We start from the raw sequence: 13,839 nt of genomic DNA on the forward strand, positions 1-13,839 counted from the left end.
GTGAAAGTGACACAATGAGAGTCATTTAAAACATTTAAACTGGTCTTATAAAGCTGTGGGCTGTAAAAATGCAATACAATATGTTCCAACAACGTGTTTTTGGTTGTTATTGGGAACTTTTGACAAAGCAGCATATTTGAACAGGAAAACTGTGGCTACCATTGCCTGCATAAGGATTTTTGACTGACAGAACAATCGTAACCATTATGTAATGTTTAATGAGTAACTAAACGTGGTTGTGGAGACGGGAGGATGCGTGACTTCACTTTCACATGTCCTTGCTTCCCCTGGTCCTTGATACTTTCTAGCAAAGGCAGAAATGCTGCATGAATAATGAAGAAGAGCATGTAATCTGCATGTTGGTGCATGTGAGTGAGCCTTGCAGCACTATAACAGGTAGCAGCCTAGTTGTTGATGCTGATGTGGTCTCAGTATGCATTTGGACGAGGTTATATAACACATTATGCTGCGTAGCAGTCGAGCGGTGTTGCTGCTATTTATAGAACCGCTTTGATGGAACAAACCGTGTGACACACAGACACAAAAACATCAACCTAGCCCTGTGCGTGTGCAGAAAAACACATCTGTTGGCTGCACAAGGCTTAAAATAGCCTTTTCTTGACATTTCTTTCTTTCTCTCATTCACAGTATAACACACTGGTATCTAAAAAAAATGTAATTGTTAGCTATCAGAAGGCTGAAGAGGCCCTGTGAAATTCTGAGGCTGCAGCAAGTAAACAGATAATTATTGATGTATCCTGATCAGTCACCCTGTCCACTGTGTCCACTCTCCACGCTCCGTCTGCCTGCCCGTCTCTCTCCATATGAATGAGTCAATCTTCTCCCGTTCTCTCTTAAGCGCACGCATATCTCAAATTAAGTGCACACGCACATGCAGAGAGAATACCCACACCCACAGCCTGGCACCCCGTTTCCTTTTGTTCATTTAAATACCACAGAGTCCAGACAAAAAAACCATTACGGGGCGCAATGTGGCGTGACGGCTTTTTGATCGTCTGGAAAGAGAACTAAGAAGAGACATGTTGGGGGCATTACTACTCATTTTCTCGAGGTGCTCTGATAACGTTTAACTAGCTGATTGCTTTGTTTAGAGCCCCGTCTGCCTCTGCTGGCTGGAAACGCAAAGCCGAAAATGGCTCTGTCCACTCTCGGAATAATTCCTGCAGAGTTTTAAATTGTTAGCTTAAACTGACCACAGATGAGTGGAATAGAAGTAATGAAGAAATTATTTTTATGATGAACTCGTGCAAGAAAGAGCATCCACCTCTTTGGTGGCAACTGAAACATTTGTGTTTCTCCATAACTGCAGGGAGGTTTAATTGTCAGGAAAACCTACATGATCACAGGAGGACCATGATTCCCCCAGGGTCCTAAAACGCTCATGTTTATTACCTGGTACAACCTTGAAGTCGATCATCATCTTAATGGAATTTAAATAAAAGGTAACACACCGCGTAGCTTAAACATCTGCTCGTTTTGCACGTACTTCTGTGATTTCCTGATGAGTAATTTCAAGGAACTTTGAGTCTTGCAAAAACAAGATTTGTGTATTCATAATGACATCTCTTACTATTGTCATCAAAACTTCAATTGGAGTACTTTTTTGGATGGCTAAGGTTTGGGTGAGTTGTTAGTGTGTTTGTGCCACATGCATGAGGGTGAGGAAGTCCCATCTCTTGTTTAAGTTTTTTGCTTTTAAACCAGCCAAAACTGGCAAAACGAAGAGCCTCATAAAAAGATCAGACTGATTCATGGAATGAACCAGGTGGGGAGATTTGTCGTCAGCAAAAATCGATTGGAGCCAATTCCAGTCCAATACCGATATTGACGCTGATCTTTACATTAAAGATTTAGTTGTTAGATGATGCCGATACATTTATTGTGTGGGCAGATTTAACTCTAAAGAACAACTTTCAGTATTTCAAAACCTTTTAGCTCTTCAACAGCTAAATATATTTGGCCTAGGGCTGGGCCATATCATACCGTTCATGGTAATGCAGGTATAATGTCGGGCAACGATAGGAAAATGAAATATCGCAATAGACTATTTGTAAAACGCGCATGCGCAGTGCCTTTGTTTACATACGCACATGGCGGAAAAAGCGTGCCGGCAACGCAGAATGAGAAGAGCGAAAGTGGATCGTTAAATGAAACAGATGAACCAGAATTGGTTTGTAAAAATGCTGCAACGTCAGTGGTGGAACTGGTTTAGCTTTCGTCTGTCAGTCACACACCAAAGCACTATTTTTGGTAGAGCATGCTAGCGGGCCGTCATTATTACCATGTTTTTTGGAAAGTACGGCACACTTAAAATCAATCCTTCGATTTTTCTGAAAATCGACAGTGTCCCTTATAACCCCGTGTGCCTTATGTATGAATTCTTGTTGTGTTTACTGACCTCGAACCGATTTTATGTACACGGTGCTCGAAAATCGGTCAAATGTTTTAGTACGACTTTGCTAAGCTACGAAGCCGCACCGCTTGATGGATTGTCGGAGCATTACGGCTATCGTAGGCAGGAGCCTCGCGGAGTGATACGTACTGTGCTTCAACATAGTATTACCGTATTATGTGTGTATAACCTCTTTGTGGATATTATACATGGTTATGCTGAGGATATGTCGGCCAATTTCCACTGCAAATGCAAATTCCTTGCTGACAGTTTAACCAAAAGTGGTTAAACTGTCAGCAAGGAATTTGCATTTGCAGTGTTAACTTTTTATATAACTTTAATGCACATAAAAAAACAGCTGCTTGTTTAAGTGAAAATACATAGATTTATTATTTTTTTTGCACGAATAAAGTTGTGGAGTTGTAAAGTATCTTGTTTAGTGTCAATTATATCGTTAGTTATATCGTTATCGCAAATTTTCAAATGTATATCGTGATAAATAATTTTGGTCATATCGCCCTGCTCTAATTTAGCCAATACAAAACAGATAAATATCTGACTGACATCAGTAAATGTCATCCTGTCAGCCGTTGTACTGATATCAGTCAACAAGGTTGATACTAGCAGTGTTTGGTCAATATTACATAGGTGCGCAAACTGGAACAGAACCAATCTTTGCACCTTGACCACAATATTTCCTTCAGCTTCCTACAGTTGATAGTGTTGCTGTCAGCAAGCCGTGATTGAACAGTGATGCAGATGCATGTGGCATCCATCCGTGGAGCGCCACAAAATAAATCTGCTCATATAGAAAACACTCAGAAGGTGAAGGTAGAAATAGCCTTTTATGAGAACCTATAACACTTCCACTCCCTGCTTGTCAGTCAGCACCACAAACCCTGATACTACACAAACAAAAGGCTCAAAAAGTCAAATCTGGATAAGGTTGTATCTCAACAGCTGTTCGTGCTGTGGAGGATAAGATAACACGGTGAACAGGCGGCTTTGGGAAAAGCACTATCACCAGAAATTTAAGCACTTATTTACTGGATTTATGCCCCTGCCTGGTGCATATGTACAGTCAGGGACGGATTTTCCAGAGAGACGCATCAACAGTTTTATATGACTTTGAGATGGTTGAGTCTACAGTTGCTTTTAACTGAAATTGTAAATCTATAAATTTACAATTCTGCTGCCATCACACTCCTGCCCCACTTGTTTTGATCTTGCTGATTAAAAAGGGCGAGCGAGGCATCGAGCGAGCAAGGTGGCAAGAGATAGGAAGAGAGACAAGGAGGAGCGGGCATTGACAGCTTCCCAAACTGAGCCGCCTTTCAAGATATCAGAGCAACTGCAGCAACCAAGCAGATAAGACTCCAGCCAAGATATCAAACAGCATCAGCAATAAGCAACCGCCACAAACACTTCTGCAGCCAGCCACGTGCTCCTCACCAGCCACTGCCAAACAGCCGAGGGCCACCTCAGGAGGCCCGGAGCAGGCGGGAGGAAAGCTCCAAACAAATTGGAAATGTCAAAAGGTACGCTGGTCGAGTTCGGTCGGCTTTTTCATCAAGAATTTGATACCGAAATCGAGACGTCGTCGTAGCTTTGGTATATTGGATATGAGCGGGAAGCAGAATGATGTTCAGGTGTGCTGTGGGCACAGGGGAGGAATTTACATCATCGTCTTACTGATGATTGCATCATCTTTTTTTGCTGCTACAAGGCCGTACTAGAGGGCAGTTAGAGGTGATAAACTGGAGGAGGTTTTCACCACTTATCACCAACAGAATTACACAGAAAAAACATCCACGCTAAAGAACTCAGTTTGCATTTGTGAGGCCCGCCATACGTTAAGCAGCACAGTAAAGACTGTAATTAAAAGGAAATGCGTGTGCCTTTTATTTGCTGCTGACAGTGTTTTCCCCTTCTTCCCCTCCATGATATATTTATTCAGTTAAATGAGGTGGTACAGTGAAATTTGCTGCCGAGCGCCTGCACCGCTACGAGTCGCATCTTTGCATTTTAATCTTTTACTCAAACCGTGCGCTGCGGTTACTGCGAAACACTTTACAGCTTGTTTGGATGTAGGGAATACTCTTGCTCTTAGCCGAGGACAATGCAATGCTAACGGCAGTAGATTCATCATTCTCTTCATAATCCCGGATATGAATCACGCTCTCTGCGCTGTCCCCCCACCGAAGGAATTAGTTAAGAGTTGCGAGGCTGCCCTGTTCCTCATCCATTTCCTGCGTCTCATTTATCTCTGTCTCTTCCTCAGGTTGTTTTTTAATCCTCAGATTTACTGTCATCAGCACAGAGCTGCGAAGAATATCTTATTTTACAAACAAGACTAAGATTAAGAAGCGCAAAGAGAAGGAGCAGACAGCTGAGCCCATTATGAGGGGAAAATTAGATAATCAGCAAACCCACAGACATGCCAATTTCATTCCAGAATGAGCTATCTACCACTAGTTTAGATTACACGGTGGGTTTGTCACACACGCTCCAAGCTATACGGATCCTACCTTAAATCAGACCTATTATGCCTATTTCTTGCTCTGTATTTTTCCTTTTCTTTTCTGGGATTCTATTAGAGTTTATTAACAGTTAATAACTAACCTTATTCGTCTTGTACTGGGCTGTGGTCCAGCCTCTCGGTCAATCTGCTGTCTCAAAGGAGCTGTTTGAGCCGCCTTTCTCCCCATTTAACCCAACTTTTGTCTGATTGGCTGTCCCTCGCTGCCGTGCCTGAGATGACCACATCAGGAATATCAGCTGTCAGTGATGTTATAAAGAGCTGTTACCTGCCCTAACGCTGACCTCAATTTTTGAATCTTTGCCCCCGTTTAATATGAGCCTCCACTATAGCAACAGTATAAGAGGTGTGATCAGAAAGTTCTGAGAACAGGTCCGTAAAAATCAAAAGCCTTATCAGATTTAAATTGGCCAATCTTCTGGTCAAGATCGTGTTCTCTTGCTATTTTCTTTTTTCAGCGCAGCTTTTATTTTTAGATTTAAAAGAAGCTTGATTCCAGTTATGTTTCTTTATGCGTGTGCCTCTGTGATGGACACCGAACCTCCTCCGCTGTGTCAAAACAGCAATTCTACAGCTTGATTTTGATTTTTGGGAAGTGGGTGAAGTTGTTGCAAAGAAAGTCTGGTGAGTGGTCCAGGTGCTGAGGGAAGATTGAAGACAGTGTCTTCTGAGTGTTTTCCCTGAAACAGGATGTGACAGCAGAACTCTGCAGCTTCACCGTCAGGACTAAATCACAGTTGACAACTGGATGAATGTTGGGTGGGGAAAAAAAGCATCCTCACCTCACCTGACGTGCTGATTTCAGGCTTTGAAAATGTGGACTTTACCTCAGGTTTGGCTCATTTTGAAACAAAAGCAGATGTTTGCTCTCTTTGAGGTCCATGTTGAAATCGGAGCTCGTGCAGTGTACAGTAAGTGGGAAGAATTTGAAAACAGCAGCTGTAGAGGAAGCCTTTCCAACACACCGGATCACTTAAATGTGAGATTAATTTACTGCTTAGCAACCAGAAGTACATCAGCTACTGGAGGGAATACCATATTCCAAGAAACATGATGATGTTTGATCAGGGCCTCCATCATTTAGCCCATTGGGTCCACATTGATCGAACAACTTTTCTGTTCTCTTTCTTCATCTGACTTGCAACATAAAACGTTGCTTTGACTCATGTAAACCTGTCTCGATGAAGGTCAACCAGAGTACAAGGAAAAGAAGAAAGTAACTTATGTAGCTTTTTATTCATGAAATAAGCCTGTAATTCATTAACTGCTTGGTAAATGACTTATAGAAAGAGGAGTTGGTCCATAAATGAATGAATATCTATAGCATTGGCAGTGACTAAACCCTAAATAATAAAAACAATTATAATCGAAGAGATTTTCAGTCCATTCAAATGTGGCGTCTATCACAAAGTTGTGTCCGAGTGTCCATTTGTTATCAGACGATAGTGAGAATATGTTGAAGGATTTGCGCTGCTTTCATCATTCTTTGTAAAAAGCTGCTTCCCTCCAACTTTGCTTCCAGACATCTAAATAATACTTAATCTCCATTAGGTGGTGTTACTTTTTTAAGCTTTGAAATCCAAATATGCTTTCCCGCACTGAAGAATGACTTTGTGCAACAAAGGTTCATAATGATTAAAGTCTGGTAATTGATTCCGAAGAAAATAAGAATTGCAACTTTTATTTGAGGTGATTATTCCCCCATAATGTGTGCCTCCAGCCATAAACTCTTGTGATATTAAAACCATTCATCTGGTGTGAATGCATAATATTTTACTGACGTATCGTACACTGTTTTACTGTTCTGACAAAACAGATCAGAATTAGATTGTTACTGCAAGTTCGTATCAGAAGATCCTGCACGACTGACTTCGAAACTTTTAGTTCCAATGTAGATTTTATTTAATTAGTTAGGTTACATTTATACATTTTTAAAGAATTTGTTAGAACTTTATATTACATCTCGGTAGTTTAGAGAGGCAATTCTGGCATGGGTTGGGCATGTGCAGAGGAGTGATAGTGGATATACTGCACAAAGGATTTTGAAGATGGAGATGGCAGATAGTAGGAAAAGAAAAGGGCAACAGAGAAAACACATGGATGGAGTGACGGAGGATGTACAAAAGGCTGGTATGACAGAAGAGGATAAGATGAATACAGATTACTAGCTGCAGTGACCCGCAGCTCAAAGAAGAAGTAACATTGTTAAATGGGGTAGAAAACATATTACCTATATATTATCAACTTATTGCCCCATTAATATCACCTGGTTAGAAATGGAAATTTCCAGACGCGTTTCTTTCCAAGCTTCTTAGCAGTGTTGCCAACTTCGCGACTTTGTTGCTATATTTAGCGAGTTTTCAGACCCCCTTAGTGACTCTTTTTCTAAAAAGCGACAAATCTTGCGACTTTTTCTGGTGTTATTGGAGACTTATTTATGACGACTTTTTGACGTGAAAGCGCGTAACCCTCTTACTCTCAACAAGCAGCGGGTGCTGCCGTGGGCACCTCGCTCGTGCCAAAGCGCTCACAGGTTCACATCTATGCGTCCAAACTGCAAATGAATCACGCATGAACGAAGCCGCTGCTCCCGCACTGACTGTAACGATCAGTTCTTCTTTTACTGTTATGTTGTTTTGTGGACCACAAGGTTTAAAACTACTTATAAACACACACTGTAAGTCCACCAGAGTGCCTAATTCGGTGACTTTTAGGACAGCCAATAGCGATTTTTCCTTACTGAGGAGTTGGGAACACTGTTCCTTAGACTCTTTATCCAAAAATTGGATGGATATTGCGATTGTGCTGTTAGCACATTGTGCTACAACATTGCTAGGGAGTATTATTACGTCTGCTATTTTTGAATAATTTAAACTTTGTCTTAAAATAACAAATGAGGCAATGCAGTATGTTTTATACTCTGCATTTTGCTTTGGCTGTTGCTTTGGCTGTTGCCACATTAGTTAGAAATGACCACATTTAGAGATCGTAGCGCTAGCTGAACAGCTAATGCTAGCAAACATGGGTAGCAAGCTGGATTCATAAACTGTTCAAGGGACGTGCGTTTGTTCATGAATGCTTATTAGTGTATTAGAGACTAATAAAATAATTACCTCAAAAAAACTGAAGCACTTTTTTTCTTCTTCTTTTTAAACAAACACTTCCAGAGGTTTAACAAATTAGCGGCGCTAAGGCCTAGCAGACAGCTATCGGCTGTGTTTGTGCACCTTTCACTCAAAGTAGCCATGCTTCCAATTACAACATACAAAAATTTAGAAGGAAAAATCGTCCACTGTACAGCTGTTCATAGAGGCCAAAACCATTTTGTGTAATAGGCTGTAAACTGTAAAACTGTATAACTATTCATTTTAATATTGGAGTCTGTGGTAAGTGACCTGTTTTGGCACTTCCTGTGTTGGCTTTCTAACTATTACCCCACTAGTAATCGCTGTGCTGTAATATGAAGTGCTACCAGTCACAAGGTGGATAGGCTATAAAAGCACATTTGCTCCAAAGTGTTGATAAAATAGAAAAAAGGGGAAAATAAAATCCTTCAACATAGCATTTCTTAAAAACTTTTACTTTACTGTCTCATATCAGTGCCCGATGGATATTTTTTTGTGCCTCATGCTATGAACTATCACGAGGCTTCATATCAGCTCAGTAAAGGCGAGGGAACTCTCTTTCAGAACTAAACAGCACGGTAAACAGAGTTAAGATGGAGTCATCCTGCAGCACATCCCTGCTGCTGCTGCTGCTCTCCCCCTTAAATCTCCTCTCAATGGCTTCTTTATCAGTCTACTTTTTCTTCAGCGCTCTGCCTATTCACTCTCTCTCCTTCGCTTCCTCTCATCCTCTGAAGTCAGCGTCTCTGACATCTTTCTTTCTCTTGTCCTTCATTTGCCCCTGCCCTCCATCCTCCTCTCCCTCCATCAGCTCCACCGCTCCTCATTCCCTCGCCTCCTTCTTCCTTCATTTCCTCCATCTTAGCTTGTCGTTACCGAAACAGGTCTTTTGCATGCCGGTGATGTCACAGGTGTGTTTGTGTGTCTGTGTGTGCGTCTCAGAATGATATTGCTCTCCTTCACACCGTGTGAATGAGATGATCCACCTTCTCGCGGCCTCCCTGCATCCATCCCCACGTCAGCTCCACCACCATCCCCCCCACCTTGCCGCACACTTCCACTCGGATAAAGGAGTCAATTTGTCAGAGATGTCAGGGGTGCTAACGAACAGCCAGCTTCTTGCCATATGCCCGTGTGTTTGTGTGTGTGTGTGTGTGTGCGTGTTAGCACTTCAGTGCTGTTGCTGCGACGTGGTGTGAAAGAGTGTGTGCCAAGTGTACTAAAGTGACACATACCCATGTATACATAGCTGCTGTGAGGAGACCTATGGAGCCATTTTTGCTGCTGTGACGTGGTGTGTGTGTGTTCAGGCTATAGAGATGGTAAATGTGTTAATTAATATATGACAGCTCTATGTTTAGCATGTAGCTCGCCTGTTTGTACCCATTTCTGTATGTGTGTTTCTGCTTTAGTGTGTGTGTGTGTGTGTGTGTGAGGCCTGTTCTTCATCAAGCTCCGCCTGAGGAGTGTGATGACCAGCCTCTTTGACAGGCGTTACAGGCACAGCGGTTGCCCCGTCACCGTGGTGCTCGGGTCACCAGAGTTAATTATTCTCAGCGCTGGTCCATCAAGTTGCATTGTGTGGACACACACAGAGACACGCACACACACATGGACTAAACATGCACTAAACACACAGTCACAGCCAGACATAAAGTAAAAGCTTTGACCTGGTTAAACACGGTGCCTTTTAACTAAACACTCAGAAACACACACAAGAGCCTGCTGGTGACCTGGCTGCTGGTGTCACAGTCATGCACACCAGGCCTGCATTATGTACCAAAAATCTGCCTTTTATGCAGTAGCATTGTTCAGAAACAAAATCATGGAGTCAAAATATTTGCTTGTATTAATCCACAGTTCTCAAGGTCACGTTTTGTGTTGAGAATTTTACTGAAAGAATCGTTCCTGGTGATCAAATGTAAGCTAATTTGCAGAAAACCTAAAAAGGCAGCAGATCAAAAACATTCAAGTCAACCCTGTAAACTCACATTTGATATGATTTTTGTCTTGCTTATGTTTGTTTTTATACCTGTAGTTATGGAAGAAGATTTGAAGTTGAATTGTTTTCACGTGGTTTACCAGTTTCAAGTCTTTTGATAATTTTGTGCTTTTGTACTCATAGTAAACTAGCACAAAAGAGAAAATAATGGCATTTCACTTGTTTATTGGCTCAGGACACGGTTGATACTCAGCATAGGATTGGACCCAGTTATTCATGATCCAGTTGCTTTAATTGGGGTGTGATGGCGACTAATCACAAATGCATGATTACTTGTAACCTAGGTTCCCCGATAATCATAAAGCACAAAATGCTTCTGGTAATCCTACTTTGATGCGCCACAAAAGCCATCCACTGAATGACCACGAGCGGAAGCATGATCTTGAAAGATATCAGGAGTCTGATCCATCGTCCGAGGGCTTCAAAAAGCTACAAACTGCTCTAAGTGACAAAGCATGATAAACTAAAGACATCGATCTGTACTGTTTCTGTCAATTTACTTCTGTTTTTAGTGATTTAGCACAGTACAGGGTGGGCCATTTATATGGAAACACCGTAATAACATGGGAATGGTTGGTGATATTAAAGTCCTGTTTGTGGCACATTAGTATATGTGAGGTGGCAAACTCCTCAAGATGGGTGGTGACCATGGTGGCCATTTAGAAGTCGGCCATCTTGGATACAAATTTTGTTTTTTCACTAGGAAGAGGGCCATGTGACATATCAAACTTATTGGTAATGTCACAAGAAAAACAATGGTGTGCTTGGTTTCAACGTAACTTTATTCTTTCATGAGTTATTCACGAGTTTCTCTTTGTTCACAGCCATTGACATGTCGAAGAGGTTAACACGTGAGGAGTGGATCGAAATTGTGTTGATATCTGGTGAACGCAGTAACCGGGTCATTGCAGCAGATTTCAATGCAAGACACCCTACGAGACCACCCATCTCCCATGCTACAGTTAGCGAACTGCTTGCTAAGTTTTGTGAAACTGGTCCATAGACAATTGCCTTCAGATGACCCCATTTTATTACGGTGTATCCATATAAATGGCCCACCCTGTATGATCAGCAAAATTCAAATCAAGAATTTGATCTGAACCCCCATCAGTAAATTCCCACAGTAAGCTACTTCTCTGGGCTCTTTTTTGAGTTCATATTAAACAAAATGACGTGCTACCACAAACAAATGTACTGAAATGAATATGTGGACTAAGAGTATTTTTAAATTTTGGTTGATAAGAAATATTCTGAGTTAATAGGAATAAAAAATGTATGTGTGTCAAATGAAGCAGGTATTATGTCTGCATATAAAGAAAATATAAAATGGGCTAAAAAGTGCAAAGTGGTCATGTAAACTTTTTCAAGGGTGGATGAAAGGAGGTGAAAAGAGTGGTGGTGTGACAAGGCAAAAGTAATACAATACATAAAGACACAAAGTATCATAATAATGTAAATCAATGGAATATGACATAAAACAGCAAATTAATTAAAAGCAAAGGCTTCTATTTTTCTGCTTTACCCAACACGGTTTGATTGTGCTGACAGTAACGAACACCCGCTGTCATTACGTTGGCCTTAGTTGGGTTCGCTGTGTGTGCATGCTGCCGGTGTTTTTTCTAGTTCATCTGTCTGCGTGTAGTGTAACTGAGTAGCGGGGGAAAGCATACGTGCCGTATCCAGGGCGGAGCTTGAGCGCATGGCTCATGAATATAAAATGATTTGTCTGCTTTAACATGATTCGGGTGGTTCGTTTCTTTAACGTTGCAGTGATGGTGTAAGAACGATTGATGGCTGAGCAGTAATGCTGCATTAAATGTTTGGACTTCTACAGCTGAGTTGAGGATGATAGTGATTAATACGAGGCAGGCTTCTTACTAATTAAAGCCTTGTCATTCATTAATGAGCTGGAGTAATTGAGGGCTTAAATAAAGGATGGATAAAGATTGCCCGATGAAAACGAGAGAAAGAAATTCCTATTGTCTGTTTTTAATGTAAAATTGTAGTACTATATATATTGTTGATGATAACATTAATTTTGAGTCATTTTGAGGACTTGAAGCATCTAAATTTTAATGGCCTGCACTTATCATGCATGTCCAGCTTCACTCCAAAACTGCTTCTTTAATCATTGCTCAGAATATCATGCTAATCCCTGTTATCTCGGTTAGTGCTACACCAGCTAGCTCATTCATTTGTGTTAAAGATGTATCGTTTTCCAGAATAATAAGCTCAAATGTGTTTTTATCAGAACTTAAATGCGTATTATGGAAGAAAATCTGCTCAGAAATGACCGAGGAGGTAACTCAGTCTGGGACAAAACTCTTTAACACTTTTTGCCTTTGTTTTTTTCACAGCAAGAAACAAAAACGGTTTCTTTTAATTCATCTGATAAGTAATATAAATATACATACCATTACATATTAACATTGCTGTAGTCTGAAATCAGCTCAGTGGCTGTAAAGGCTTGAGGGGTCATCTCTAATGTGATCATCTGAGGCAAGCTCTGGCAGGTGTAGTTTCAAATGTGCAAAAATGAGGGGCAGCCAATCAGATGACAGTAAGCTTAAATAGAGCTAAGGCGACTTGCTTCGAGCAGTGAGCGAACAGGGGAGCTGCACCCAGGCTCACTATAGGATGGATAAGGATTATTTCGAATTGTGAATCATGCACAGCTACTTTAGTAAAGAGCCTAGAAATGAACATAGTAGATCCGCTTTAATGTAAACTCACATATATATTGCAGTCATTTGAAAATGTATAAAATTCAACCTGATTATCATATCCAAAGGTTACTTGTGTAACAGCTGATAGTGCTAACAATTACCAGAGTAATCTGACATTTTGTTATTCCTGGCGGCTTCGGCTGTAATGTAGCACCATCAATCTGCTAAAATGCTAATTGTGTGGCACAGACAGAACAGCAGAGCGCTGAGGAGAGAGAGAGATCATAGAGTTTATTGCCCACTTTATGGTACAAACTGGCGCGAGAACTCAAGGTTAGTCTTGTTCACATATGGCAAAGAATGACTTTCCCTGCTGTAATCTGTATTTATGAAACGCCAGATATCAGCTGAGCGGACACACGGTGTTATGAGATGTACCTGTTCATTCATTTAAAACAAACAAACAAACTTAATAATAGGTTTTTAAACCTGTTATTAAGACTGTCAACTGCAATAGTAGGCTAATAGGATTCATTAGCCATTTTAAGAGTTGCAGCTTTTGTTTTATGTATTAGATTTAAAAAAAATCCCCAGTGCTTACTCAGGCAGGCAGCCAGGCAAAGACCCCATGGGTGGGCTATCACCATACAGTTTGTAAGGTTAATATATACAATATAATCAGGCCAAACTCCAAAACTTAGGCCTAACAAGGGTAAGAGATCACCTCTATTTGAATATATTAATTTTAAATTGTGTTTTTCTCTCCATTAATCAATCAGTTCCCTAGAAACATAGAAAAAAAAAACAATTTCTGGTCTCTTGTTTATTTATATTAGGAAACACGTTATTCCTCGTTAAATGCTCGGTGAGTGGAACTACACTGTTTACGCTCTAAGATGTATTTATGGCTTTATACTGACACTGAGGCGAGTCCTGGCTGAAATATTTGGAGCAGAAGGTAGCCATATGTGAGTGGGTGGGGTGATGGCATAATGCTCACGCAGATGCACACACACACACACACACACGGACAGTGTTTGTTAGGAAAGACCATGCTGCCCAGCACTATCTGAATTACATTATTGCGCAATAGT

General features: G+C 41.0%; 1 protein-coding gene across 4 annotated transcripts in view; it reads left to right on the top strand.

Moving 5' to 3' along the window:
- Positions 1 to 13,839, top strand: part of nlgn2a (neuroligin 2a) — a 264,100-nt gene that overhangs the window by 59,627 nt on the left and 190,634 nt on the right. The window lies entirely within an intron of this gene.

The sequence above is a fragment of the Aulonocara stuartgranti genome (genome assembly GCF_965226115.1).
Source record: "Aulonocara stuartgranti genome assembly, chromosome: 3".
In the NCBI taxonomy this organism is placed as follows: domain Eukaryota; kingdom Metazoa; phylum Chordata; class Actinopteri; order Cichliformes; family Cichlidae; genus Aulonocara; species Aulonocara stuartgranti.